The sequence below is a fragment of the Phocoena phocoena genome, chromosome 7, assembly GCF_963924675.1.
Source record: "Phocoena phocoena chromosome 7, mPhoPho1.1, whole genome shotgun sequence".
In the NCBI taxonomy this organism is placed as follows: domain Eukaryota; kingdom Metazoa; phylum Chordata; class Mammalia; order Artiodactyla; family Phocoenidae; genus Phocoena; species Phocoena phocoena.
In genome coordinates this window covers 56,831,099-56,858,319 of record NC_089225.1, presented here as the reverse complement: position 1 = coordinate 56,858,319, position 27,221 = coordinate 56,831,099, and the positions used below count along the sequence as shown (strand labels likewise).

Below are 27,221 nucleotides of genomic sequence, written 5' to 3'. Positions count from 1 at the left end.
AGAAACTGACAATAATACAATAATAGTAGGGGACTTTAACACTCCACTTAGATCAATGGACAGGTCATCCAGACAGAACAGCAATAAGGCAACAGCGCTTAAATGACACAACAGACCAGTTGACAGGGAGATCAGCTCGGTGCTTTGTGACCACCTAGAGGGGTGGAATAGGGAGGGTGTGAGGGAGGGAGACACAAGAGGGAAGAGATATAGGGATATATGTATATGTGTAACTGTATCACTTTGTTATAAAGCAGAAACTAACACACCACTGTAAAGCAATTACACTCCAATAAAAATGTTTAAAAAAAATGGAAACCATAAAAACCATTCGACAAAAAAAAAAAAAAATAGACCAGTTGGATTGAATAGATTTACCTACAAGACATTTCATCCCCAAACAGCAGAATACACAATCTTTTCAACTGCACATGCAATGTTCTCCAAGATAGACCACATACTATCCTGAAGAACATACTGGGATACTAGGGCACGAAACAAGCCTCAACAAATTTAAGAGGATAGAAATTATATCAAGCATTTTTTCTGACTATAATGGTATGAAACTAGAAATCAACTACATAAAGAAAAATGGAAAAAGAACAAACATATGGGGACTAAACTACATGCTACTAAAAAAACAATGGGTCAATGAAATCAGAAAATACCCCAAGACAAATGAAAATGGAAACACAGCTTTCCAAAATCTATGGGATGCAGCAAAAGCAGTTCTAAGAGGAATGTTTATAGCAATACAGGCCTTCCTAAATAAACAAGAAAAATCTCAAATAATCAACCTAAACTACCACCTAAAAGAATTAGAAAAATAAAAAACAAAGCCCAAAGTCAGCAAAAGGAAGGAAATAATAAAGATCAGAGAGGAAATAAATAAACAGAGATAGAAAACAACAGAAAAGATCAGTGAAACTAAGAGCTGGGTTTTTGAAAAGATAAACAGAATTGAAAAACCTTTAGCCAGGCTCACCAGGAAGAAAAGAGGACTCAAACAGAATAAGAAGAGAAATTACAACTGATACTACAGAGATATAAAAAATCATAACAGAATACTACAAACAGTTACATGCCGACAAATGGGACAACCTAGAAGAAATGGACAAATTTCTAGAAACATATGGCTTGCCAAGACTGAATCAAGAGGAAACAGACAATTTGAACATACTGATCACTAGAAGTGAAATTGAATTTGTAATTCAAAAACTCCCAGCAAACAAAAGTCCACGATGGGACAGCATCACAGGTAATTCCACCAAAATATAAAGAAGAACTAATACACATCCTTCTCAAACTATTCCAAAAAAATTGAAGAGTATGGAACATACCCAAATTCATTCCATGAGGCCACTATTACCCTGATACCAAAACCAAACACACTACAAAAAAAGAAAATTACTGGCTAATATCTTTGATGAATATAGATGCAAAGTTCCTCAACTAAATGTTAGCAAACTGAATCAAACAATACATAAAAAGGATCATACACCATGATCAAGTTAGATTTATTCCAGGGTCAATATTCCAAAATCAATCAACATGATATATCACAATAACAAAAGGCAGGATAAAAGTCACATGATCATCTCAATAGACAAGAAAAAGTATTTGATAAAACCCAACATCCATTCATGAGAAAAACTCTCATCAAAGTGGGTATAACAGGAGCATATCTCAAAATAATAAAGGCTATTTATAACAAAGCCACAACCAACATCATACATAATGATGAAAACTAAACTTCCCACTAAACTCAGGAACAAGACAAGGATGCCCACTCTCACCACTTCTTTTTAACATAGAATTGGAAGTCCTAGCCACAACAATAAGACATGAAAAAGAAATAAAAGGTATCCAAATTGGAAGGGAAAAAAGTAAAGCTGTCATTATTTGCAGATGACACGATACTCTGTATAGAAAACCCTAAAGCTTCCACCCAAAAACCATTAGAACTAATAAATGAATTCAGCAAGGTCACAGGATACAAGATTAATGTACAAAAAGCTGTTACATTTCTATACACTAATAACAAAATATCAGAAAGTAAAAAAAAAAAATCTCATTTAAAATCTCACCAGAGAATAAAATACCTAGGAATAAACTTAACCAAGGAGGAGGTGAAAGACCTATACTCTGAAAAGTTTTGATGAAGGAAATTGAAGATGATATAAAGAGGAAAGATATCCCATGCTCTTGGATTGGAAGAATACTGTTAAAATGGCCATTCTGCCCAAAGCAATCTACAGATTTAATGGAATCCCTATCAAAATACCCATGACATTTTTCACAGAAGTAGAACAAATAATCCTAAAATTCGTATGAAACCACAAAAGACCCTGAAAATAATCTTGAGGAAAAAGAACAAAGCTGGAGGCATAACCCTCCCAGATTTCAGACTATACCACATAGCTACAGTAATCAAAAAAGTATGGTACTGGCACAAAAACAGACCCATGAATCAATGGAACAGTACAAAGCCCAGAAATAAACCCATGCACCTATAGTCAATTAATCTACAACAAAGAAGGCAAGAATATACAGTAGAGGAAAGACAACCTCTTCAACAAGTGGTGCTGGGAAAACTGGACAACCACCAATGAGATTAGAGTATCCCCTCACACCAAATAAAACAATAAACTCAAAATGGTTTAAAAACCTAAATGTAAGAATGAAAACCAAAAAACTCCTAGAAGAGAACAGAGGCAGAACACTCTTTGCCATATAAATTATAGCAAAAACAAATGAGACCTAATTAAATTTAAAAGCTTTTGCACAGCAAAGGACACAACAAAAAAGCAACCTATGGAATGGGAGAAAATATTTGCAAATGATGTGACTGACAAGGGATTAATATCCAAAATATGTAAACAGAGAATACAATTCAATATCAGAAAAACAAACACCCAATCAAAAAACAGAAAGATCTGAATATTTTTCCAAAAAAGACATACAGATGGCTAACCGGCACAAGAAAAGATGTTCAACACCACTAATTACTAGAGAAATGCAAATCAAAACCACAATGAGGTATCACCTCACACCTGTCAGAATGGCTATCATCAAAAAGTCTACAAACAACAAATGTTGGAGAGTATGTGGAGAAAAGGGAACCCTTGTACACTGTTGGTAGGAATGTAAATTGGTGCAGCCACTATGGAAAACAGTATTAAGGTTCCTCAAAAAACTAAAAATGGAGGCGGAGTCAAGATGGCAGTGTGGGAAGACACAGAGTTAGCGTCTCCCCACAACTAGGGCGCCTGCCGGCCGCTGGTGAGGAACTCTGATGCCCAAGGAGGTGGGAGGAACCCCAAAGTGAACAAGTAGGATGTAGGGGCACTGAGGGGGTTGGAAAAGTGGAGGCCAGACAGGATTGGCGTCCCTGAGGCTGGGGAGATGAGAAGAGGCAGGTGGAAGGAACTCTCCGGAAAGAGTGGGAGAGGAGCGAAGGCAATTGCCCCACCCATTCGGGCCCAGGGAGCCTGCGGAGCTCCCAGGTCGATCCCCAGCCCTCCAAGGCCCCCTCCAGGCCATGTGAATACTTGAGGGCATAGGATGGAGGTCAGGGTGATCAGAAGAGGCAGGCAGGAAGAGCCATCCTGAGGAACAGGAGAGGAGGGAGGGAAACTGCCCTGCCCACTTGGGCACAGGGAGCCTGCTGAGATCCCAGGCCAGTCCCCTGCCCTCCAAGCCCTCCCCCTCCCCCCTGGCCGCACTGGTCCTGGGGGCATAGGAGGGAGGCCTGGGAGATCAGCAGAGGGAACCTGGAGGGGCCCTCCCAGACCAGAGGAGCAGGAGAGGAGGGCATATGCCCTGCCCACTCAAGCCCAGGAAGCCTACTGGGCCCCAAGTGAGGTCCCCTGCTCTCTGACACCAGGGTTGGGGGTCTCGCCTGGGCACCTTCTGTTCCTTGAGCCTAAGCCCAAACCCCCACAGTCCCCAGGGCCTTTTGCAGCCATGTGGGTCCTGAGCATTGGCCCTGCCCACAGCCCAAAACTCAACCTTGCTTAGGCCCTACCCTCCACAGCCAAGGCCTTTTCCCCCTGTTTTTTTTTTCTTTTCTTTTCCCTCCTCCTCTTTTTTCCTATTGTGGTACTGATGTACCTTCCAGTTCCTGATTCGTCTATATTTTTATTTTTACATTCTTCCTAACATATCTGATAGTTTCCTAGTCTAATTTTATTTTTTACTTTGATATTGTTTCTCTTTTTGCCACCCCACGCAGCTTGCAGGATCTTGGTTATCGAGCCCACGGTTGGGCCAAAGCTCCGGCAGTGGGAGCTCCGAGTCCAAACCACTGGACTAACAGAGAACCTCAGACCCAAGGGAATACTCATCAGAGTGAGGTCTCCTGGAGTTCCTCATCTCAGCACCAAGACCCAGCTCTACCCAATAGCCTACAAACTCCAGTGTTGGAAGCCTCAGGCTAAACAACCAGTAAGACAGGAACACAATCCCACTCATTAAAAAAAAAAAATTAGACGGCAAAAAAATGTCACAGATGAAGGAGCAAGGTAAAAAACTCCAAGACCAAATAAATGAAGAGGAAATAGGCAATCTACCTGAAAAAGGATTCAGAGTAATGATAGTAAAGATGATCCAGAATCTAGGAAATAGAATGGAAGCACAGATTGAGAAAATACAAGAAATGTTTAACAAAGATGTAGAAGAAATAAAGAACAAACAAACACAGGTGAATAACACAATAACTGAAATGAAAAATACACTAGAAGGATTCAATAACAGAAAAACTGAGGCAGAAGAACAAATAAGTGAGCTGGAACACAAAATGATGGAAATAACTTCTGAGGAGCAGAATAAAGAAAAAGGAATGAAATGAAGATAGTCTCAGAGACTTCTGGGGCAACACTAATTGCACCAACATTCAAATTATAGGGGTCCCAGAAGAAGAAGAGAAAAAGAAACAGTCTGAGAAAATATTTGAAGAGATTATAGTTGAAAACTTCCCTGACACGGAAAAGGAAATAGTCACCCAAGTCCAGGAAGCACAGAGAGTCTCATACAGGATAAACCTAGGAAAAACACACCAACACACATATTAATCAAACTAACAAAAATTAAATTCAAAGAAAAAATATTAAAAGCAGCAAGGGAAAAACAAAAAATAACACACAAAGGAATTCCCATAAGGTTATCAGCTGAGTTTTCAGTGGAAACTCTGCAGGCCAGAAGGGAGTGGCAGGATATACTTAAAGTGATGAAAGAGAAAAACCTACAACCAAGATTACCCAGCAAGGATCTCATTCAGATTCAATGGAGAAGTCAAAAGCGTTTCAGACAAACAAAAGCTAAGAGAATTCAGCACCACCAAACCAGCTCTACAACAAATGCTAAAGAAACTTCTCTAAGTGGGAAACACAAGAGAAGAAAAAGACCCACAAAAACAAACCCCCCAAAACTAAGAAAATGGTAATAGGAACATACGTATCGATAATAACCTCACATGTAAATGGATTAAATGTCCCACCAAAAGACACAGGCTCACTGAATGGATACAAAAACAAGACCCTTACATGCTGTCTACAAGAGACCCACTTCAGACCTAGGGACACATACAGACTGAAAGTGAAGGGATGGAAAAAGATATTCCATGCAAATGGAAATCAAAAGAAAGCTGGAGGCTTTCCTTGGTGGCACAGTGGTTGAGAATCTGCCTGCCAATGCAGGGGACACGGGCTCAAGCCCTGGTCTGGGAAGATCCCACATGCCGCAGAGTGGCTGGGACCGTGAGCCACAACTACTGAGCCTGCACATCTGGAGCCTGTGCTCTGCAACAAGAGAGGCCACGATAGTGAGAGGCCTGTGCACTGCGATGAAGAGTGACCCCCACTTGCCACAACTAGAGAAAGCCCTCACACAGAAACGAAGACCCAACACAACCATAAATAAATAAATAAAAATTAAAAAAAAAGAAAGCTGGAGTAGCAATACTCATATCAGATAAAATAGACTTTAAAATAAAGCCTGTTACAAGAGATAAGGAGGGACACTACATAATGATCAAGGGATCAGTCCAAGAATAAGATGTAACATTAATAAATGTTCATGCACCCAACATAGGAGCACCTCAATACGTAAGGCAAATGTTAACGACCAAGAAAGGAGAAATCAACAATAACACAATAATAGTAGGGGATTTTAACACCCCACCTACACCAACAGACAGATCATCCAAACAGAAAATAAATAAGGAAACACAAGCTTTAAATGACACAATAGACCAGATAGATCTAATTGATATTTATAGAACATTCCACTCAAAAGTGGCAGAATACACTCTCTTCTCAAGTGCACATGGAACACTCTCCAAGATAGATCATATCTTGGGTCACAAGTCAAGCCTCAGAAAATTTAAGAAAACTGAAATCATATCAAGCATCTTCTCTGACCACAACGCTATGAGACTGGAAATCAATTACATGAAAAAAAACGTAAAAAACACAAATACATGGAGGCTAAACAGTGTGCTACTAAATAACCAAGAGATCACTGAAGAAATCAAAGAAGAAATTAAAAAATACACAGAAACAAATGACTATGAAAACACGACAACCCAAAACCTGTGGGACATAGCAAAAGCAGTTCTAAGAGGGAAGTTTATAGCAATTCAATCTCACCTCAAGAAACAAGAAAAATCTCAAATAAACAATCTAACCCTACACTTAAAACAACTAGAGAAAGAAGAACAAAGAAAACCCAAAGTCAGTAGAAGGAAACAAATCATAAAGCTCAGAAATAAACAAAACAGAAATGAAGTCTACAAAAGCAAAGATCAATAAAACTAAAAGCTGGTTCTTTGAGAAGATAAACAAAATTGATAAACCCTTAGCCAGACTCATCAAGAAAAAAAGGGAGAGGACTCAAATCAATAAAATTAGAAATGAAAAAGGAGAAATCACAAATGACACTGCAGAAATACAAAGGATTTCAAGAGACTACTATGCACAACTATATGCCAATAAAATGGACAACCACAAAGAAATGGACAAACTCTTGAAAAGGTACAATTTTCCAAGATTGAACCAGGAAGAATTAGAAAATATAAGCAGACCTATCACAAGTAATGAAATTGAAAGTGTAATTAAAAATCTTCCAACAGGGCTTCCCTGGTGGCGCAGTGGTTGAGAGTCCGCCTGCCGATGCAGGGGACACGGGTTCGTGCCCCGGTCTGGGAGGATCCCACATGCCGCGGAGCGGCTGGGCCCGTGAGCCATGGCCGCTGAGCCTGCGCGTCCGGAGCCTGTCCTCCGCAACGGGAGAGGCCACAACAGTGAGAGGCCCGCGTAACGCATAAAAAAAAAAAAAAAAAAAAAAATCTTCCAACAAACAAAAGTCCAGGATCAGATGGCTTCACAGGCGAATTCTATCAAACATTTAGAGAAGAGCTAACACCAATCTTTCTCAAACTCTTCCAAAAAAGTGCAGAGGAAGGAACACTCCTAAATTCATTCTACAAAGCTACCATCACCCTGATACCAAAACCAGAAAAAGATATCACAAAAAAAGAAAAGTATAGACCAATATCACTGATGTAAATAGATGCAAAAATCCTCAACAAAATACTAGCAAACAAATTCCAACAGCACATTAAAAGGATCATACACCATGATCAAGTGGGATGTATCCCAGGGATGCAAGGATTCTTCAATACATGCAAATCAATCAATGTGATACACCATATTAACAAACTGAAGAATAAAAACTGTATGATCATCTCAATAGATGCAGAAAAATCTTTTGACAAAAGTCAACACCCATTTATGATAAAAACTCTGCAGAAAACGGGCATGGGGGAACCTACCTCAACATAATAAAGGCCATGTATGACAAACCCACAGCAAGCATCACACTCAATGGTGAAAAACTGAAAGCATTTCCACTAAGATCAGGAACAAGACTTTTACCACTCTTATTCAACATAATTTTGGAAGTCCTAGCCACAGCAATGAGAGAACAAAAAGAAATAAAAGGAATACAAATTGGAAAAGGAGTAAAACTGTTTGCAGATGACATGATACTATACATAGAAAATCCTAAGGATGCCACCAGAAAACTGCTAGAACTAAATGAATTTGGTTAAGGTTGCAGATATAAAATTAATGCACAGAAATCTCTGGCATTCCTATACACCAACAATGAAAAATCAGAAAGAGAAAGTAAGGAAACACTCGCATTTACCACTACAACAAAAAGAATAAAATACCTAGGAATAAACCTGCCTAAGGAGGGAAAAGACTTGTACTCAGAAAACTATAAAACACTGGTGAAAGAAATCAAAGATGACATAAACAGATGGAGAAATATACCATGTTCTTGGATTGGAAGAATCAATACTGTGAAAATGACTATACTACCCAAAGCAATCTACAGATTCAATGCAATCCTTATCAAATTACCAATGGCATTCTTCACAGAATTAGAAAAAAAAATCTTACAATTCATATGGAAACACAAAAGACCCCGAATAGCCAAAGCAATCTTGAGAAAGAAAAACGGAGCTGGAGGAATCAGGCTCGCCTACTTCAAACTATACCACAAAGCTACAGTAATCAAGAAAGTATGGTACTGGCACAAAAAACAGAATATAGATCAATGGTACAGGATAGAATGCCCAGAGATAAACCCACACACATGTGGGCACCTAATTTATGACAAAGGAGGCAAGAACATACAATGGAGAAAGACAGCCTCTTCAATAAGTGGTGCTGGGAAAACTGGACAGTTCCATGTAAAAGAATGAAATGAGAACACTACCGAACACCATACACAAAAATAAACTCCAAATGGAATAAAGACTTAAATGTAAGATCAGACACTATAAAACTCTTAGAGGAAAACATAGGATAAACACTCTTTGACATAAACCACAGCAAGACCTTTTTTGACCCACCTCCTAGAGTAACAGAAATATAAACAAAAATAAACAAATGGGACTTAATTAAACTTGAAAGCTTTTGCACAGCAAAGGAAACCAAAGACAAGACAAAAAGACAACCCTCAGAATGGGAGAAAATATTTGCAAATGAAACAACAGACAAAAGATTAATCTCTAAAATACACAAAAAGCTCATGGAGCTCAATATCAAAAAAAACAAACAATCCAGTTAAAACATGGGCAGAAGACCTAAATAGACATCTCTTCAAGAAGACATACAGATGGCCAAGAGGCACATAAAAAGTTGTTCAGCATCACTAATTATTAGAGAAATACAAATCAAAACTACGATGACCCCACGCCAGTCAGAATGGCCATTATCAAAAAACCTAGAAACAATAAATGCTGGAAAGGGTGTGGTGAAAAGGGAACCCTCCTGCACTGTTGGTGGGAATGTAAATTGATATAACCACTATGGAGAACAGTATGAAGGTTCCTTAAAAAACTAAAAATAGAACTACCATATGACCCAGCAATCCCACTACTGGGCATATATCCTAAGAAAACCATAATTCAAAAAGAGACATGTACCACAATGTTCATTGTAGCTCTATTTACAATAGCCAGGACATGGAAGCAACCTAAATGTCCATCGACAGATGAATGGATAAATAAGATGTGGCACATATATACAATGGAATATTACTCAGCCATAAAAACAAACAAAATTGAGGGCTTTCCTGGTGGCACAGTGGTTGAGAGTCCACCTGCCAATGCAGGGGACACGGATTCGTGCACCGGTCCAGGAAGATCCCACATGCCGCAGAGCGGCTGGGCCTGTGAGCCATGGCCGCTGAGCCTGCATGTCCCGAGCCTGTGCTCCGCAATGGGAGAGGCCACAACAGTGAGAGGCCTGCATACTGCAAAAAAAAAAAAAAAAAAAGAAACAAAATTGAGTTATTTGTAGTGAGGTGGATGTACCTACAGTCTGTCATATAGTGTGAAGTAAGAAAGAGAAAAAACAAATATCGTATGCTAACACATATACATGGAATCTAAAAAAAACAATGGTCTGATGAACCTAGCTGCAGGGTAGGAATAAAGAGGCAGACACAGAGAATGGACTTGAGGACATGGGGTGGGAGGGCGAAGCTGAGGTGAAGTGAGAGTAGCACCGACATATATACACTACTGAATGTAAAATAGTTGGCTGGTGGGAAGCAACAGCATGGCACAGGGAGATGGGTTCAGTGCTTTGCGATGGCCTAGAGGGGTGCGATAGGGAGGATGGGAGGGAGGCTCAAGAGGGAGGGGATATGGGGACATGTGTATGCATATGGTTGATTTGCTTTGTTGGGCAACAGAAAGTAACACAGTATTGTGAAGCAATTATACTCCAATAAAGACCTATTGAAAAAATTTTTAAAACTAAAAATGGAACTACCATATGATCCAGCAATTTCACTCCTGGGCATTTACCCAGAAAAAACAAAAATGCTAATTCAAAAAGATATATGCACCCTAATGTTCATAACAATACTATTTACAATAGCCAAGACATAGAAGCAACCCAAGAGCCCATCAACAGATGACTGGATTGAGAAGATGTGCTATACACACACACACACACACACACACACACAATGGAATACTACTCAGCCATAAAAAAGAATGAAATTTTGCCATTTGTGGAAATGTGGATGGACCTAGAGAGTACTATGCTTAGTGAAATAAGTCAGAGAAAGACAAATACTGTCTGATATCATTTACATGTGGAATCTAAAACCTAATACAAATGAATATATATGCAAAACAGAAACAGACTCACAGATATAGAAAACAAACTTGTGGTTACCAAAGGGGAGAGGTATGGGTAGAAGGACAAATTAGGGGTATGGGTTAACAGACACAAACTACTATGTATAAAATAGGTAATAAGAATTTACTCTATAACACAGGGATTTATAGCCATTATCTTTTTTTTTTTTTTTCCTGCGGTACGCGGGCCTCTCACTGTTGTGGCCTCTCCCCTTGCGGGGCACAGGCTCCGGACACGCATGCTCAGCGGCCATGGCTCACGGGCCCAGCCGCTCCGCAGCACGTGGGATCTTCCCGGACCGGGGCACGAACCCGCGTCCCCTGCATCGGCAGGCGGACTCTCAACCACTGCGCCACCAGGGAAGCCCTATAGCCATTATCTTGTAATAACCTATAATGGACTATAATCTGCAAAAATACTGGATCACTATGCTGTACACCTGAAACTAATATTGTAAATCAACTATACTTTAATTTTTTAAAGTTACTAAAATACATACATACATTAAAGACAGTAGGCTCAATTGAATAAATATAGCTTCATGGAAAACTCACTACATTGTCCTTATTTTCCTCATCGGGATATAAACTGGCTCCAGTCCTGGACCAGCATTTACTACCCAGGGCACTTCACCTCTTGTAAGTGACCTAGTTTCTTTCAGTTCTTTGGTTCTTTACAGCTTGAGGGATAATCATAATCTCTACCTTGAGGTTTTGAAAGGGATGTTATATACTTGTACTTTTCAGCTCATCTTATCAGATAACTGTTACCTTTTATGGTGATCTTAGGGGAGCCACTAAAATTCAGAGATCATTTCATTAAACACAGGTATCTGAAAGTCCCCATCTCAGAATCAAACATCAATGTGAATAGTTAATTTGCTCCTGTGTACCTCCCTTCCTTTGTACTGCCCATTATTTGTGGGGCAGTTATTCCATTTACATTATAAATTTTTAGTATCGAATTTATTTTTTACTCTCCTTGAAGTTGGAAAAGTCATGTAGTTCTTTTAAATTCCAAATAATAGAATTTGCTTCCCCATAATGGCCAGAAGTGAATGTTGTGTACTTTGCCCCAGTCATATAACCTTGCACTCATTCAAAGGAAAAAAGGTTAGAAAAATAGACAGTCACACTCTAAAAAATTGAAACAAGTGGGTCTGCAATTTCAGGGAAATTTTCACATACATTATATCATTTTTACCCCGCAGAAGCCCTATGAAGGAGGAAGAAACTGATCTCTCATGTAACAAATGCAGGGCTGAGACATCAGGAGATAAAGTGACTCTAAGGTCTCATAGCTAGCTGGTGGGTGAAAGGAGCCCAAGACTAAACCCCTCTCTGTTTCAATCACACTCTTTCAATTACATTTATACCCTTATTGTCTTCATTCATTTAACAAATATTACTGAGCATCTTCTCAATAAGAAGGCAGGGGGTGAGTCGAGCTGAAGATACAAATGTCAGTATACCACATAATTCCTGTGTTTCAGGGAGCTTACAGTCTTTTGGGGGTGGAGGCAAGTGTACAAATAAGTTTAGAACTAGGCAGGATATACATGCTGTTCAAAAGCTTTATTTATTGAACCACGGGGATCCAAAGAAGGTGCAACTCATGTGCAATTGGTTCAGCCTTACTGCCTCACACTCACATGTGTTTCTCTGCTTTTTCTGAGTGAGATTTGCAGTGTTTCTCACAATGAAAGATAAGGATCACCTGCACCAGAATCACCTGGAGTGGTTATTACATACAGATTCCTGGGCTCCACCTCAGACCTACCAAAATAAATATGTCTTGGAACCCAGGAATTTTTTTAAAATATGGAATGCTTCAGAGATTGGTTCAAGATGGCAGAGTAGAAGGACGTGCACTCATTCCCTCTTGCGAGAGCACCAGAATCACAACTAACTGCTGAACAATCATCAACAGGAAGACACTGGAACTCACCAAAAAAGATACCCCACATCCAAAGACAAAGGAGAAGCCACAATGAGATGGTAGGAAGGGTGCAATCACAATAAAATCAAATCTCGTAACTGCTGGGTGGGTGACTCACAAACTGGAGAACAATTATACCACAGAAGTCCACCCACTGGAGTGAAGGTTCTGAGCCCCATATCAGACTGCCCAAGTTGAGGATCTGGCAACAGGAGGAGGAATTCCCAGAGAATGAGACTTTGAAGGCTAGTGGGATTTGACTGCATGACTCTGACAGAACTGGGGGATACAGAGACTCCACTCTTGGAGGGCACACGCAACGTAGTGTGTGCATCAAGACCCAGGGGAAGGAGCAGTGATCCCACAGGAGACTGAACCAGACCTACCTGCTAGTGTTGGAGGGTCTCCTGCAGAGGCAGGGGGTGGCTGTGGTTCACTGCAGGGCAAGGACACTGGCAGCAGAAGTTCTGGGAAGTATTCCTTGGCATGAGCACTCCCGGAGTCTGCCATTAGCCCCACCAAAGAGCCAGGTAGGCTCCAGTGCTGGGTCGCTTCAGGCCAAACAACCAACAGGGAGGGAACCCAGCCCCACCCAACAGCAGACAAGCTGATTAAGCTTCTACTGAGCTCCGCCCACCTGAGCAACACCCAGCACTACCCATCACCAGTCCCTCCCATCAGGAAGCTTGCACAAGTAACTCACGCATCAGACAATTAGACAGCAGAAGCAACAAGAATTACAATTCTGCAGCCTGTGGAATTAAAACCACAATCACAGAAAGATAGACAAAATGAAAAGGCAGAGGACTATGTACCAGATGAAGGAACAAGATAAAACCCCAGAAAAACAATTAAATGAAGTGGAGATAGGCAACCTTCCAGAAAAAGAATTCAGAATAATGACAGCAAAGATGACCCAGGACCTCGGAAAAAGAATGGAGGCAAAGACTAAGAAGATGCAAGAAATGTTTAACAAAGACCTAGAAGAATTAAAGAACAAACACCTAGAAGAATTAAAGAACAAACAAACAGAGATGAACAATACAATAACTGAAATGAAAAATACACTAGAAGGAAACAATAGCAGAATAACTGAGGTAGAAGAACAGATAAGTGACCTGGAAGACAGGATGGTGGAATTCACTGCCACAGAACAGAGTATAGAAAAAAGAATGAAAAGAAATGAAAACAGCCTAAGAGACCTCTGGGACAATATTAAAGGCACCTCTAAACGCATTCACATTATAGAGGTCTCAGAAGGAGAAGAGAGAGAGAAACGACCCGAGAAAATATGTGAAGAGATTATAGTCGAAAATTTCCCTAACATGGGAAAGGAAAGAGCCACCCAAGTCCAGGAAGCACAGAGAGTCCCATGCAGGATAAACCCAAGGAGAAACATGCCGAGACACAAAGTAAGCAAATTGACAAAAATTAGAGACAAAGAAAAATTATTGAAAGCAACAAGGGAAAAATGACAAATAACATACAAGGGAACTCCCATAAGGTTAACAGCTGATTTCTCAGCAGGAACTCTACAAGTCAGAAGGGAGTGGCACGATATATTTAAAGTGATCAAAGGGAAAAACCTACAACCAAGATTACTCTACCCGGCAAGGATCTCATTTAGATTCGACAGAGAAATCAAAAGCTTTACAGACAAGCAAAAGCTAAGAGAATTCAGCACCACCAAACCAGCTCTACAACAAATGCTAAGGAACTTAAGTGGGAAACACAAGAGAAAAAAAGGACCAACGAAAACAAATGCATAACAATTAAGACGATGGTAATAGGAACATACATATTGATAATCACCTTAAATGTGAATGGATTAAATGCTCCAACCAAAAGACACAGGCTCGCTGAATGGATACAAAAACAAGACCCATATATAGGCTGTCTACAAGAGACCCACTTCAGACCTAGGGACACATACAGACTGAAAGAGAGGGGATGGAAAAAGATATTCCATGAAAATGGAAATCAAAAGAAAGCTGGAGTAGCAATACTCATATCAGATAAAATAGACTTTAAAATAAATAATGTTACAAGAGACAAGGGAGGACACTACATAATGGTCAAGGGATCAACCCAAGAAGAAGATATAACAATTATAAATATATATGCACCCAACATAGGAGCACCTCAATCCATAAGGCAAATGCCAACAGCTATAAAAGAGGAAATCGACAGTCACACAATAATGGTGTGGGGCTTTAACACGTCACGTACACCAATGGACAGATCATCCAGATAGAAAATTAATAAGGAAACACAAGCTTTAAATGACACAATACACCAGAGAGATTTAATGGATATTTATAGGACATTTGATACAAAAACAGCAGATTACACTTTCTTCTCAAGTGCACACGGAACATTCTCCAGGACAGATCACATCCTTGGCCACAAATCAAGCCTCAGTAAATTTGAGAAAACTGAAAACATATCAAGCACCTTTTCTGACCCCAACACTATGAGACTAAACATAAATTACAGGGAAAAAAACATAAAAGACACAAACACATGGAGGCTAAACAATACGTTACTAAATAACCAAGAGATCACTGAAGAAATCAAAGAGGAAATCAAAAAATACCTAGACACAAATGACAGAAAAAACACGACAATCAAAACTATGGGATGCAGCAAAAGCAGTTCTAAGAGGGAAGTTTATAGCAATACAATCCTACCTCAAGAAACAAGAAAAATCTCAAATAAACAATCTAACCTTACACCTAAAGGAACGAGAGAATGAAGAACAAAAAAAACTCAAAGTTAGTAGAAGGAAAGAAATATAAAGATCAGAGCAGAAATAAATGAAATAGAAACCAAGAAAACAATGGCAAAGATCAATAAAACTAAAAGCTGGGTCTTTGAGAAGATAAACAAAATTGATAAACTTTTAGCCAGACTCACCAAGAAAAAGAGGGAGAGGACTCAAATCAATAAAATTAGAAATGAAAAAGGAGAAGTTACAACAGACACCGCAGAAATACGAAGGATCATAAGAGACTACTAAAAGCAACACTCTGCCAATAAAATGGACAACCGGGAAGAAATGGACAAATTCTTGGAAAGGTAGAACCTTTCAAGACTGAACAGGAAAATTAGAAAATATGAAGAGACCAATCACAAGAAATGAAATTGAAACCACGATTAAAAATCCTCCAACAAACAAAAGTCCAGGACCAGATGGCTTCACAGATGAATTCTATCAAACATTTAGAGAAAAGCTAACACCCATCCTTCTCAAACTCTTCCAAAAAACTGCAGAGCAAGGAACACTCCCAAACTCATTCTAGGAGGCCACCATCACCCTGATACCAAAACCAGAGAGAGATACTACAAAAAAAGAAAATTACAGACCAATATCACTGATGTATATAGATGCAAAAATCCTCAAAATAATATTAGCAAACAGAATCCAACAGCACATTAAAAGGATCATACACCATGGTCAAGTGGGATGTATCCCAGGGATGCAACAATTCTTCAATATATGCAAATTAACCAATGTGGAACACCATATTAACAAATTGAAGAATAAAAACCATATGATCATCTCAATAGATGCAGAAAAAGCTTTTGACAAAATTCAATGCCCATTTATGATAAAAACTTTCCAGAAAGTGAGCACAGAGGGAACCTACCTCAACGTAATAAAGGCCATATATGACAAACCCACAGCAAACATCATTCTCAATGGTGAAAAACTGAAAGTATTTCCTCTAAGATCAGGAACAAGACAAGGATGTCCACTCTCGCCACTATTATTCAACATAGTTTTGGAAGTCCTAGCCACAGCAATCAGAGAAGAAAAAGAAATAAAAGGAAGACAAACTGGAAAAGGAGAAGTAGAACTGTCACTGTGTGCAGATGACATCGTACTATACATAGAGAATCCTAAAGATGCCACCAGAAAACTACTAGAGCTCATCAATGAAACTGGTAAAGTTGCATGATATAAAATTAATGCACAGAAATCTCTTGCATTCCTGTACACTAACAACAAAAGACCAGAAAGAGAAATTAAGGAAACAATCCCATTTACCACTGCAACAAAAAGAACAAAATACCTAGGAATAAACCTACCTAAGGAGGTAAAGACCTGTATTCAGAAAACTATAAGACACTGGTGAAAGAAATCAAAGTTGACACAAACAGGTGGAGAGATATACCATGTTCTTGGACTGGAAGAATCAATATTGTGAAAATAACTATACTACCCAAAGCAATCTACAGATTCAATGCAATCCTTATCAAATTACCAGTGGCATTTTTTTTTTTTTTTACAGAACTAGAACAAAAAATCTTAAATTTGTATGGAGCCACAAAAGACCCCAAATAGCCAAAGCAATCTTGAGGGAAAAAAAGGGAGCTGGAGGAATCAGACTTCCTCACTTCAGACTATACTACAAAGCTACAGTAATCAAGACAATATTGTACTGCCACAAAAACAGAAATATGTATCAATGGTAACAGGATAGAAAGCCCAGAGACAAACCCACGCACCTATGCTCAACTAATCTATGACAAAGGAGGCAAGGATATATAAGGGAGAAAAGACAGTCTCTTCAATAAATGGTGCTGGGAAAACTGGACAGCTGCATGTAAAACAATGAAATTAGAACACTGCCTAACAGCATACACAAAAATAAACTCAAAATGGATTCAAGATCTAAATGTAAGACTGGACACTAAAACTCTTAGAGGAAAACATAGGAAGAAAACTTTTCAACATAAACCACAGCAAGATCTTTTTTTGACCCACCTCCTAGAGTAATGGAAAGAAAAACAAAAATAAACAAATGGGACCTAATGAAACTTAAAAGCTTTTGCACAGCAAAGGAAACTATAAGCAAGATGAAAAGACAAGCTTCAGAATGGGAGAAAATATTCGCAAACAAATCAACGGAGAAAGGATTAATCTCCAAAATATATAAACAGCTCATGCAGCTCAATATTAAAAAAACAAACAAGCAAATCAAAAAATGGGCAGAAGACCTAAATAGACATCTCTCCAAAGAAGACATACAGATGGCCAAGAGACACATGAAAAGCTGCTCAACATCACTAATTATTAGAGAAATGCAAATCAAAACTACAATGAGGTATCATCTCACACCAGTTAAAATGGGCATCATCAGAAAATCTACAAATAAATGCTGGAGAGGGTGTGGAGAAAAGGGAATGTTGGTGGGAATGTAAATTGATACAGCCACTATGGAGAACAGTATGGAGGTTCCTTAAAAAACTAAAAACAGAACTACCATATGACCCAGCAATCCCACTACTGGGCATATACCCAGAGAAAACCATAATTCAAAAAGACACATGCACCCCAATATTCATTGCAGCACTATTTACAATTACCAGGTCATGGAAGCAACCTAAATGCCCATCAACAGATGAATGGATAAAGAAGATATGGTACATATATACAGTGGAATATTACTCAGCCATAAAAAAGAACGAAATTGGGTCATTTGTAGAGACGTGAATGGAACTAGAGACTGTCATACAGAGTAAAGTAAGTCAAAAGAGAAAAACAAATGTCATATATTAACGCAAATATGTGGAATCTAGAAAAATGGTGCAGATGAACTGGTTTGCAAGGCAGATACAGAGACACAGATGTAGAGAAGAAATGTATGGACACCAAGGTGGGAAAGTGAGGGGGGGTGGGATGAACTGGGAGATTGGGATTGACATATATACACCAATATGTATAAAATAGATAACTAATAAGAACCTACTGTATAAAAAAAACTAAATAAAATAAAATTCAAAAAATAATATGGAATGCTTCATGAATTTTCATGTTATCCTTGCACAGGGACCGTGCTAATTTTCTCTGTATTGCTTGAATTTCAGTATATGTGTTGCCAAAGCAACCATGACCATGGGAATTTGTATTTTTAACAAGCTTCAAGGTCATTCTGATACACATTCAGGATTTAGAATCACTGTTTACCCTTGCATTGGGGTCTTTAAAAGAATATATTCATATATATAAGAATATATTTTATATATAGAATGTATAAAGTAATATGAAGATTAAATCATAAGATGGCATTCACTTTTTGTCATACTCTTCTACTCCATTTAACATTGCCCCACGCATGCTGATTCACTAAAATGCTACTTGTCTCTAAAATATTTTCATTAAAATATTCTCTCTCAATCTCCCTCTTTCCCTCCCTCACTCCCTTCTTCTCCTCCCTCCCCCTTTTTAATCTATTACCAAATTCTGTGATACATTTCCTTTACACCGAGAGCTATTTTAACCTCTCAAAGAAAAACTGTGTCACTGACAGCACTGCACAGTCCTGGTTAGTGAGCATCAGCATTTGTACTAAGTATGTTCTACCATGTTTTCTTGAATTAAGTGTGCTTGCAATGTGTGACAATTCCCTATACCATTTTCTGGTGAGTTACGGTAAATAATTTTCACTCGCAGTGCTATTAAAAGATAGAGTTCATTTCTTATGGTACTGCCATAAGAAATATAAAGGGCATCATGTTGGATGTTAAAATTTTTTAAACAACTCAAGATGACTTTAGGGAAATGGTTGTAACAAAGGGAAAGGATCAGCAGAGGTTCAGGGTGGTGGAAATCTTTTGCCATTAGAAAGGATATCATAACATCCCTCTACCAGGGAGGATAAACTAACAATTACGAGTGGAATGGGAAGAAACTATGGCTTGTGACATCTGGGGATTTAAAGAGAAGGAAAAAATCCACTTAAGAGGAACCTCTGCACTCAGGAATTTGACCAAAAGAGCCTGTTCACTTAAGCTGCCCTGGAACGCACACTACTGCAGTTAACAGGGAACACCTACAGTGTTGCTGGGACTGCCGCGTCCACACCTGGCAACGTTTCACCGCAGCCAATGGGAATAGCTACAAGATGCTACAGCAGTGGTTCTCAAACCTCAGAGGATCACCTGGAGGGCTTGTTAAGACAGAGTCCTGCGCTCCACGGCCAAAGATTCTGACTCAGCAAGTCTGGGGTGGGGACCTGAGAATTTACATCTTTAACAGGCTTCTAGGTGATGCCTGATGCTACGGGTTCTCAGAGCACACTTCGACTGGCACTGACCACTATTTGTAATAATGCAACAGTTTTTTCTTTGCATTAAACTAATATGTATTCATCAAACCTAAACACTGTGTCCATTATTTGCATCATGGGTGAAGAAACTTAGGCAAGAAGAAAACTCATTGGACGGGCACTATTGTACCTGAAACATAATTATGTCTTACAACTACCTAATTCTTTCCCTTTGACTATCAATCATATCTATTAATCTTTTGTTGGTGTGCCTTGTCTACATATCATGAGGGGTGGGGTGGAATCCAAATGTTAATAAGTGTTAAGTTATGGAGTTTTAAAGATCAAATCAAAATAGCAAAAATCATGAAAAAAATAATTCATGAAAGCTGACAAGCCTTCACCCTTATCATCTCAAGGTTAAATAATGATCAGAATTCTTTCAGCTGAAGTATTTACGTTGCATCTTGATGTTTGACTATCATAAATATACAACTGAGCTATTAGGCTCTATTTTTCATTGCAGATGAAACTGATGCATCTTTGTGTGGTGTAGTCTGACATAGTAAAATCGTTACTCTCTAGGTAGGATATTCATAAAAATGTAATTATTGTAATCAGAAGAGTCTTGAAGCTCATGAGAGGGGATTGCCAGATTCATGATTGGCAGTTTTCAATCACTTCACACATAATAAAGAAACTTCTTAAAGAAGCCCTAGGAATCACTAATGTCTTACAGGAGGAAACTATTCTGAGCAAACAACAAAGGGTGTTGGGGGATGGTGGTGAGAACTCAAGTTGGCCTCCTCCGCCTGGCTTTGGGCAGGACTGGATGGAGTCCTTTAACATATTTCCTTCGGTTTACTCACTAACAGGTTTAACTAGTGTGCTATTTGCTGGGAGAGTGCTTTGAAAAGAAAGAGATCATGGAAAGACCATGATCTATCTTTTTATGGCTCTCCTCTTTGGCTTGTCACGTATTTTATCTTGATGTCTCAGTAAGAACTTCTTATTTGACATCCTGAAATGTGTCAAATGGGAAATAATTAGCTAAAAGTTTTTAGGGTTTCCTTGAGGAGTAATTGATTATAACAACTCTTTGATGGTATATATATAGCCATGAAATGAAGATCTTTTACATAAAACTTTAAAATATTTCGGGAAGAAAAATGACTTTCAAGGAGACTCAGATTCTTTCGTGGTTTTGCCAAAGATGAGCTATATATGATCTTGGGTAAGTCGCTCCATCTCTCCAGACCTAAGTTTTTTCACTTATAAAATGAAGAGTTTGGCTTAAAAATCTCTCTGGTCCTTTCCCACGTATTACAATGAAGCTGTGAGACCTTGAAAGGAAGTGGGAGAGGACTTTCCTGGTGGCACAGTGGTTAAGAATCCTCCTGCCAATGCAGGGGACACGGGTTCGAGCCCTGGTCCGGGAAGATCCCACATGCCGTGGAACAACTAAGCCCATGAGCCACAACTACTGAGCCTGCACTCTAGAGCAACAACTACTGAGCCCATGTGCCACAACTACTGAAGCCCTCGTGCCTAGAGCCCATGCTCCACAACAAGAGAAGCCACCGCAATGAGAGTAGCCCCCGCTTGCCGCAACTAGAGAAAACCCGCGCGCAGCAACGAAGACCCAACACAGCCAAAAATAAATAAATAAAATTTATTTTTTTAAAAAAAGGAAGAGGGAAAACATCTCTGTTGCTCAGCAGGCAGCGCTGGTGATATGGGGGGAAGGTTAACACCACAGGCTCCCATGGTATTCATGAATGTGGCCCTTGCTCTGCTCACTCAGACATAAACGCTTACTGTGTACATCTGTATACTAAGACACCTGGATGTGAAAAATTTAACCCTGTGATTTAACCTGTGATCATGAAGGAGAAGCTACACTGTTCACCAATACTGCTAAATACTTGATGTTTTTTAATCAACAAACATTTACTGAGCACTCACCATTCCTTGTACAGAAACGTGAGATTGGGCTTGGGGTGCAGTGGGTACAGAGTTTCCTCTCAGAGCACCACAGTTACATATGAGGGACAGACCTACAGGAAGCGCATAATCAGGATGGGTTGAAAGTAGAGTGAAGGCCCTGTGATGGTCCACACCCTTGGTCCTGTGCTTCCAGAGACAAAAGATATTTCCATTAGGAGAATGACAGTAGTGCTTCTCTTTTCTCTTTCCTTTCTTTTTTTTTTTTTAAAGACATGACTATCAGTCAGGATTCAATGTGTTTACAGCTTGACTACTTCATAGAAAAACGTGTCTATAAAACACCTGGTAGTTGTGAAAAGGGGTAAGGCCCACGCACGGAACAAAATAAATATATTTATTCAGCTGTCCCAAGCCATTACCAATCTCCTTACACCCAAGGATTGTCTGTCCCCTCCTAAATTTTATTTCTAATATTCTGGCTACATAGGTAAAAAAAAAAATTTTTTTCAGAAAATCAAAGTCCTACCCCCATAATTATCCTTAAGTACAAACACTCTTCATGGCATTTCAGACCAGCTTTGATACTCTGAACCAGAAAGATGGTTGCAAGTGCATTTATCTCGTGTATCAAACACAGTGATGAAAGAAAAAGTTACTTGTCAATGCAGTTCAACAAGTATCTCCTGAGCACCTTTCGTGTACCTGGCTCACTGAATTAAGGACACCAAAGAGAGCAGAGATTCTGGTATGTTCTCCAAGCCACAGTGTCAGAGTAAACAGTGAGCCTGCTGCCTGGCCCACAACCTATAGACAGCAAGGCTGCCCCCAGTGGGCTCTGAAGTTACCCTTTGCTCCTATCTCATCTCCAAAGCTGAATTCTAACCCTGCCTTCTCCCTTTCAGTGACTTTTCCAAGATAAGCTATGCTCACCTGCTTAAATGTATCACCTTATGCATTCTCAAAGGCTTTGAATTTTATTGTGCTAATGGACATTTAATTCACTCAGAATTCTGATCAGGTAGCTTTTCATAGGCAGGTAGGCTCTGCCTTACTGTGTCTAAGTACTGGTTATGTTGAAATCCCTTCTAGACAGGATCCCTAAAGGAGGGTATTTCCATTGAACACATGGGTAATTTTGCTTATTTAGCGAAGGAGAAGGGACACCACCTGAGAGGTATCCCAAACAACGAGACATGTTGGGAAAACCTCCAAGCAGGCAGAGAAGTTGGAAGGGGTTGTGCCATAATTAAGGTGATCATATTTTCCTAATCAGACACAAGGGCAGATAGCCTGACACATGGTCTGAAAACAGGACAGATTATTTGAAATCTGGGATGTATGATCACCATCTTCACAGTGAATGAAGCCAGTGAGACCGGCAGCTGTTCAGAGTGAAAGTCATTACCGATGAGTCTCTGTACACTGAGGGATCCAGAGGAGTGGGTGGAAGCCTGCTGATGTCATCCACTTATGAGCCAGGGCTTCCTCACACAGCACAAAGAAGGTCTGTTACCAAGGGTTTCATGGAACTACTTGCTGTCATCACCTTGTCTGCAAGGACAAAGGTGCAATCTACTGACCAAAAATAAATGAAGCTTTGCTTCCAAATAACAGTCTGGGAATGCAAAATACAAGCAGGAGCATACTGTTATATGTCAATTATATCTCAATTAAAAAAAAACAAGCAGCAGCAAGCATAGACAGCTCATAGCTATCCTTTACGTTTTTGGTTCTATAGCTGCTTCTTAGACAGATTTCAAACATCACACTATTTTTAAAAATTAAATCCGCATCACTCTGCCTGCTAATCTTGTGCATTCGATTTGAAACTTGGGAATTGTTTTGTTGCAAAGGAGGAGATTCAGAAATTCCAGTTCTCCTACTTAATACAAGTATTATGTCCAGCATAATGTAATAGGAGAAAAGTCTCCCTTTGTTGCCAACACTCAAAGTCAACTCTTAGTTATGTGCTTTGAGAACGAGCCTTGGAAAATATTTCAACTCTAATTCCTATCACCAACATAGAACATTTAGGCCTCTATCTCCACTTTTAAGTTACTGTATGCTTTTTCAACTTGTATCTTATCAAAAAACTGATTTCATTTTTTAAAAATGACATCAAAACAAGTTTATTTTGATGATTCAATGGTTTATGCTATGTGTATCACCATTTTATCTCTATCAGAGTGGTTAAGAGAGACTTTGATTTTATAGGAAACTCAAGGTCAAAGTCTATAGGGCTTTTTTCCCTACATCAGGGCTTTAAATAGTAAGCAGAAACACAAAAGAAGTGTATCTGAATATACCTGGTGTGTTGTTTATAGCTGCAAATGATCAACGAAAAGTGGGTGAAATACCCCTTTTTTATAATCTCACATAAGAAGTCTGGAGGTATGGCATTTGCAAGGTTGGCTATTTCAGGGGCTCAGTGACTTACTGAGCATCTGGATTCTTCCCACATTTCCATCCCATCATCCTGGGCACATTGGTGTTAATCCTTTAGCCTGCTCCCTATGGTCAGAGGACGGTCATTGCAGCACCAAATAACAACCTCACACCTCATGTAAAGAACCAAAGATGACGGTATCCTCACAAAGAGGGAAAGAAAGAGTTTCCCAGAAACCAGGCACTTTGGAAAGTGGTCAGCCTCTTTAATGGGAAGTGGGCTCTCTGTCAGCGCATGAAAAGGGTGAGAGGGACGGCAGTTGAATAGACAACCAACAATATCACCATAGGTGGGAACTGAGAGAATGTTTATTTACATATATTGAAAGTTAATGGAACCTTCTGATTATTTTCCAAGGAGATTATGTCTGTGAGATGAGTTTACAATCAAGTAACGATTTTCTAATCAGTTAAAACAGTACACTATTGATACTATGTATAAAATAGGTAACTAATGAGAAAAAAATACATTTAAATCAACTATGCACATGGCTGATTTACTTTGTTGTACAATAGAAATAACAGCATTGTGAAGCAATTATACTCCAATAGAGATGTATAAATTAAAAAACTATACTTCAGTAAAATAAAAACAAACAAAAAACAATCATAGGTGCTTTTACAAAATTAATCTTCCTAGTGTCAATGGGAAGAGTAAGATTTCAGGATAACAGATGCCAGTGGCAACACATAAGCATCAGATGCAAAGTATACATAATTATCATAATTAACAGCAAGTGTGGAGTAACAGGCAGAACACCCTGACCTGCAGGGATCTGCAGTGATGGTTAATAGACAATGGTGTTTTTAGAGATAAGAAAAAAAAAAACAGTAAAAAGGAGAGGGTATATGTGAGGTGTGTCTAAGGGTGTGTATGATGGTTGAGTTGAGGGCGGTCAAAAATGTACAATCTTCTAGACAATGATAATTAATGCCTGTTACCATCATATGTTTCCTACGGAATTATATAATGCCACATATGAAGTGTTCTTGCCAAAAAAACCAAGCCAAGTCAGATTAAACTTCCAGATCTAACACTCAGCTTATAGGATGTACAGGAAACAGAGGAATTTGTTAAGCAACATCTCAGTGAAATAATCAGCAAAATCCAAAAATGATGCAGGAAATTTAAACCTGAATAGATATTTGATACTAGGGAAACTTTATCAATATTTTGGGGAGTTATAAAGGTATTGTGGTTATATTTTGTTTTGCAAGTACACCTCTTTATTTTGCTAGTCACAATCCAAATATGCAGTTATGTTTTTAAAAAGAGTCCATATCTTTTAGAGACACATGCTGAAATGCTTACAGCAGAAACGAAATGACATCTGAGATTTACTTCAGATGCCTCAAAATAACCCAGTGGGGGGACTTCCCTGGTGGTCCAGTGATAAAGAATCCGCCTTGCAATGCAGGGGACGCGGGTTCCATCCCTGGTCAGGGAACTAAGATCCCACATGCCATGGGGCAACTAAGCCTGTTCACCACAACTACTGAGCTCAAGAGCCTCAACTAGAGTCCACGTGCCCTGGAGCCTGTGTGCCACAACTAAGACCCGACGCAGCCAAAAAAAAATAAATTACCCAGTGGGAGCATAGGTAGAAGTTAAAGTGGGAGGAATGACATGCTATGAAGATTTATAGTCATTTACTATCAATAAAGCCTCTGTTCATTTTGAGAAGGTATAAATCTGGTGCACTTAGAACCAAGAAACTTAATTTTTAGACTTCATTTGCTTTCTATAAGTACAGCAAAACCAAAAATCAAACCTCTTCACAGCAATAAGCCAGTTTTGTTCCAATAGGAATTCAAATTCAAAAAACAAATGCAACACACACATACACTGAACAGCACAGACAGGATTCAAATTCTCAAAAATATGAGTGATGAAGACACCCTCCAAACTCCAGATTGTTTGCAAAAGTTCCATAAGCACCGCCCCCAATAAGGCATCTAAACAATACAGGGCAAAGCTGTGATCTGATACATGCAGGTATTTTCCTGGCTATATCTAAGCATCTCCTAGACTTCTACTTAAATGTCTTGAGACTATCTCAAGAAACTAGTTTGGTTCTCCCTTTTACCAGGATGAAATAATAACAAGAGGTAGGGAAAAATTGGAATGGGAATTGCCCAGCAAGGACCATAAAGGGTTGAAGGAAATAACCATTATTTTTGGTGTTGTTCTCCCTTCTACAATCTTCTTACTTTCTGACTCCATCCCTCTTCATCTCCCACCTGAGCTTGTATTGTGCCCACGTCCTCTGGCTTCCCTGAGCCTTTCTCATTTCTGCCCTCTCTCTAAATTTTCAGTGCTCCCAAATTCAATTATAAATTCCGAAATTAAGGTTTCAATCACAGCAATATGTAATAAAACACTACTAGAATTTTAGATTTGTTTGATCCCCCAAAGCCATCTTCCATCAGAGTTCTAATTCCCGTTCTCTCCGTGTGCTGACCTAATCTAGCACTTAGGATTCTAACTACTTCTAATGGACACTCTCAGCTACCAGCTCACAGTCCTAAGGACCTATCATCCTTACGTTCTCGCTCATCAGAATGCTCAGCGGCTGCATCCTAGAGAGGTAGTTATTAATATGCCTTCAATAACAAGCTAAGGAGGGGCTACAGAGAAGAGAAAAATATGCCTGATCATTCTAATTTACTTTAATGTAGTAAAAATTCCCAATTAAAGGTACAGTTTAGTTAGTGTTTGGAAATGAGGGTCGTACCAATTACTTGAACAAGGTACTGGTAAGCTTTGTTCTACGCTGATGAAAATTTTTTCACAGAAATCAAGACGTAGGCTTTACAATGTATGTGATAAGGTTCATGTAATCTAGACAGTTCCACAAAAGTTTTTTCCTTCGGGGTAGTCAAGGTGACTCATGACTCCCACAGTCCTATTTTTTATGCCCCCCACTGAGATAAGATAGAAATGTTTTAAACTATTGGACTTTCCTAAAACTCAAGACCCACGCACTGCGTTTCTGTTCTTAATGCCATGAAAGGGTGCAGGTGACCTGTTACACTTCTATTTGGTGCCAGGGGCTCCCATGAAGCTTCAGGCTCCAGACTTGCCTGTTAAAGTTCCATCTGTTTCCTCCTT

The 27,221-nt window shown here is 39.2% G+C and overlaps 1 non-coding gene across 1 annotated transcript; it reads right to left on the bottom strand.

Moving 5' to 3' along the window:
* Positions 1 to 18,453: 18,453 nt before the first annotated feature.
* Positions 18,454 to 18,557, bottom strand: LOC136126224 (U6 spliceosomal RNA). Its single transcript, XR_010656111.1, has one exon. It is a non-coding gene; the product is annotated as a U6 spliceosomal RNA (small nuclear RNA).
* Between the last annotated feature and the right edge of the window lie 8,664 nt (positions 18,558 to 27,221).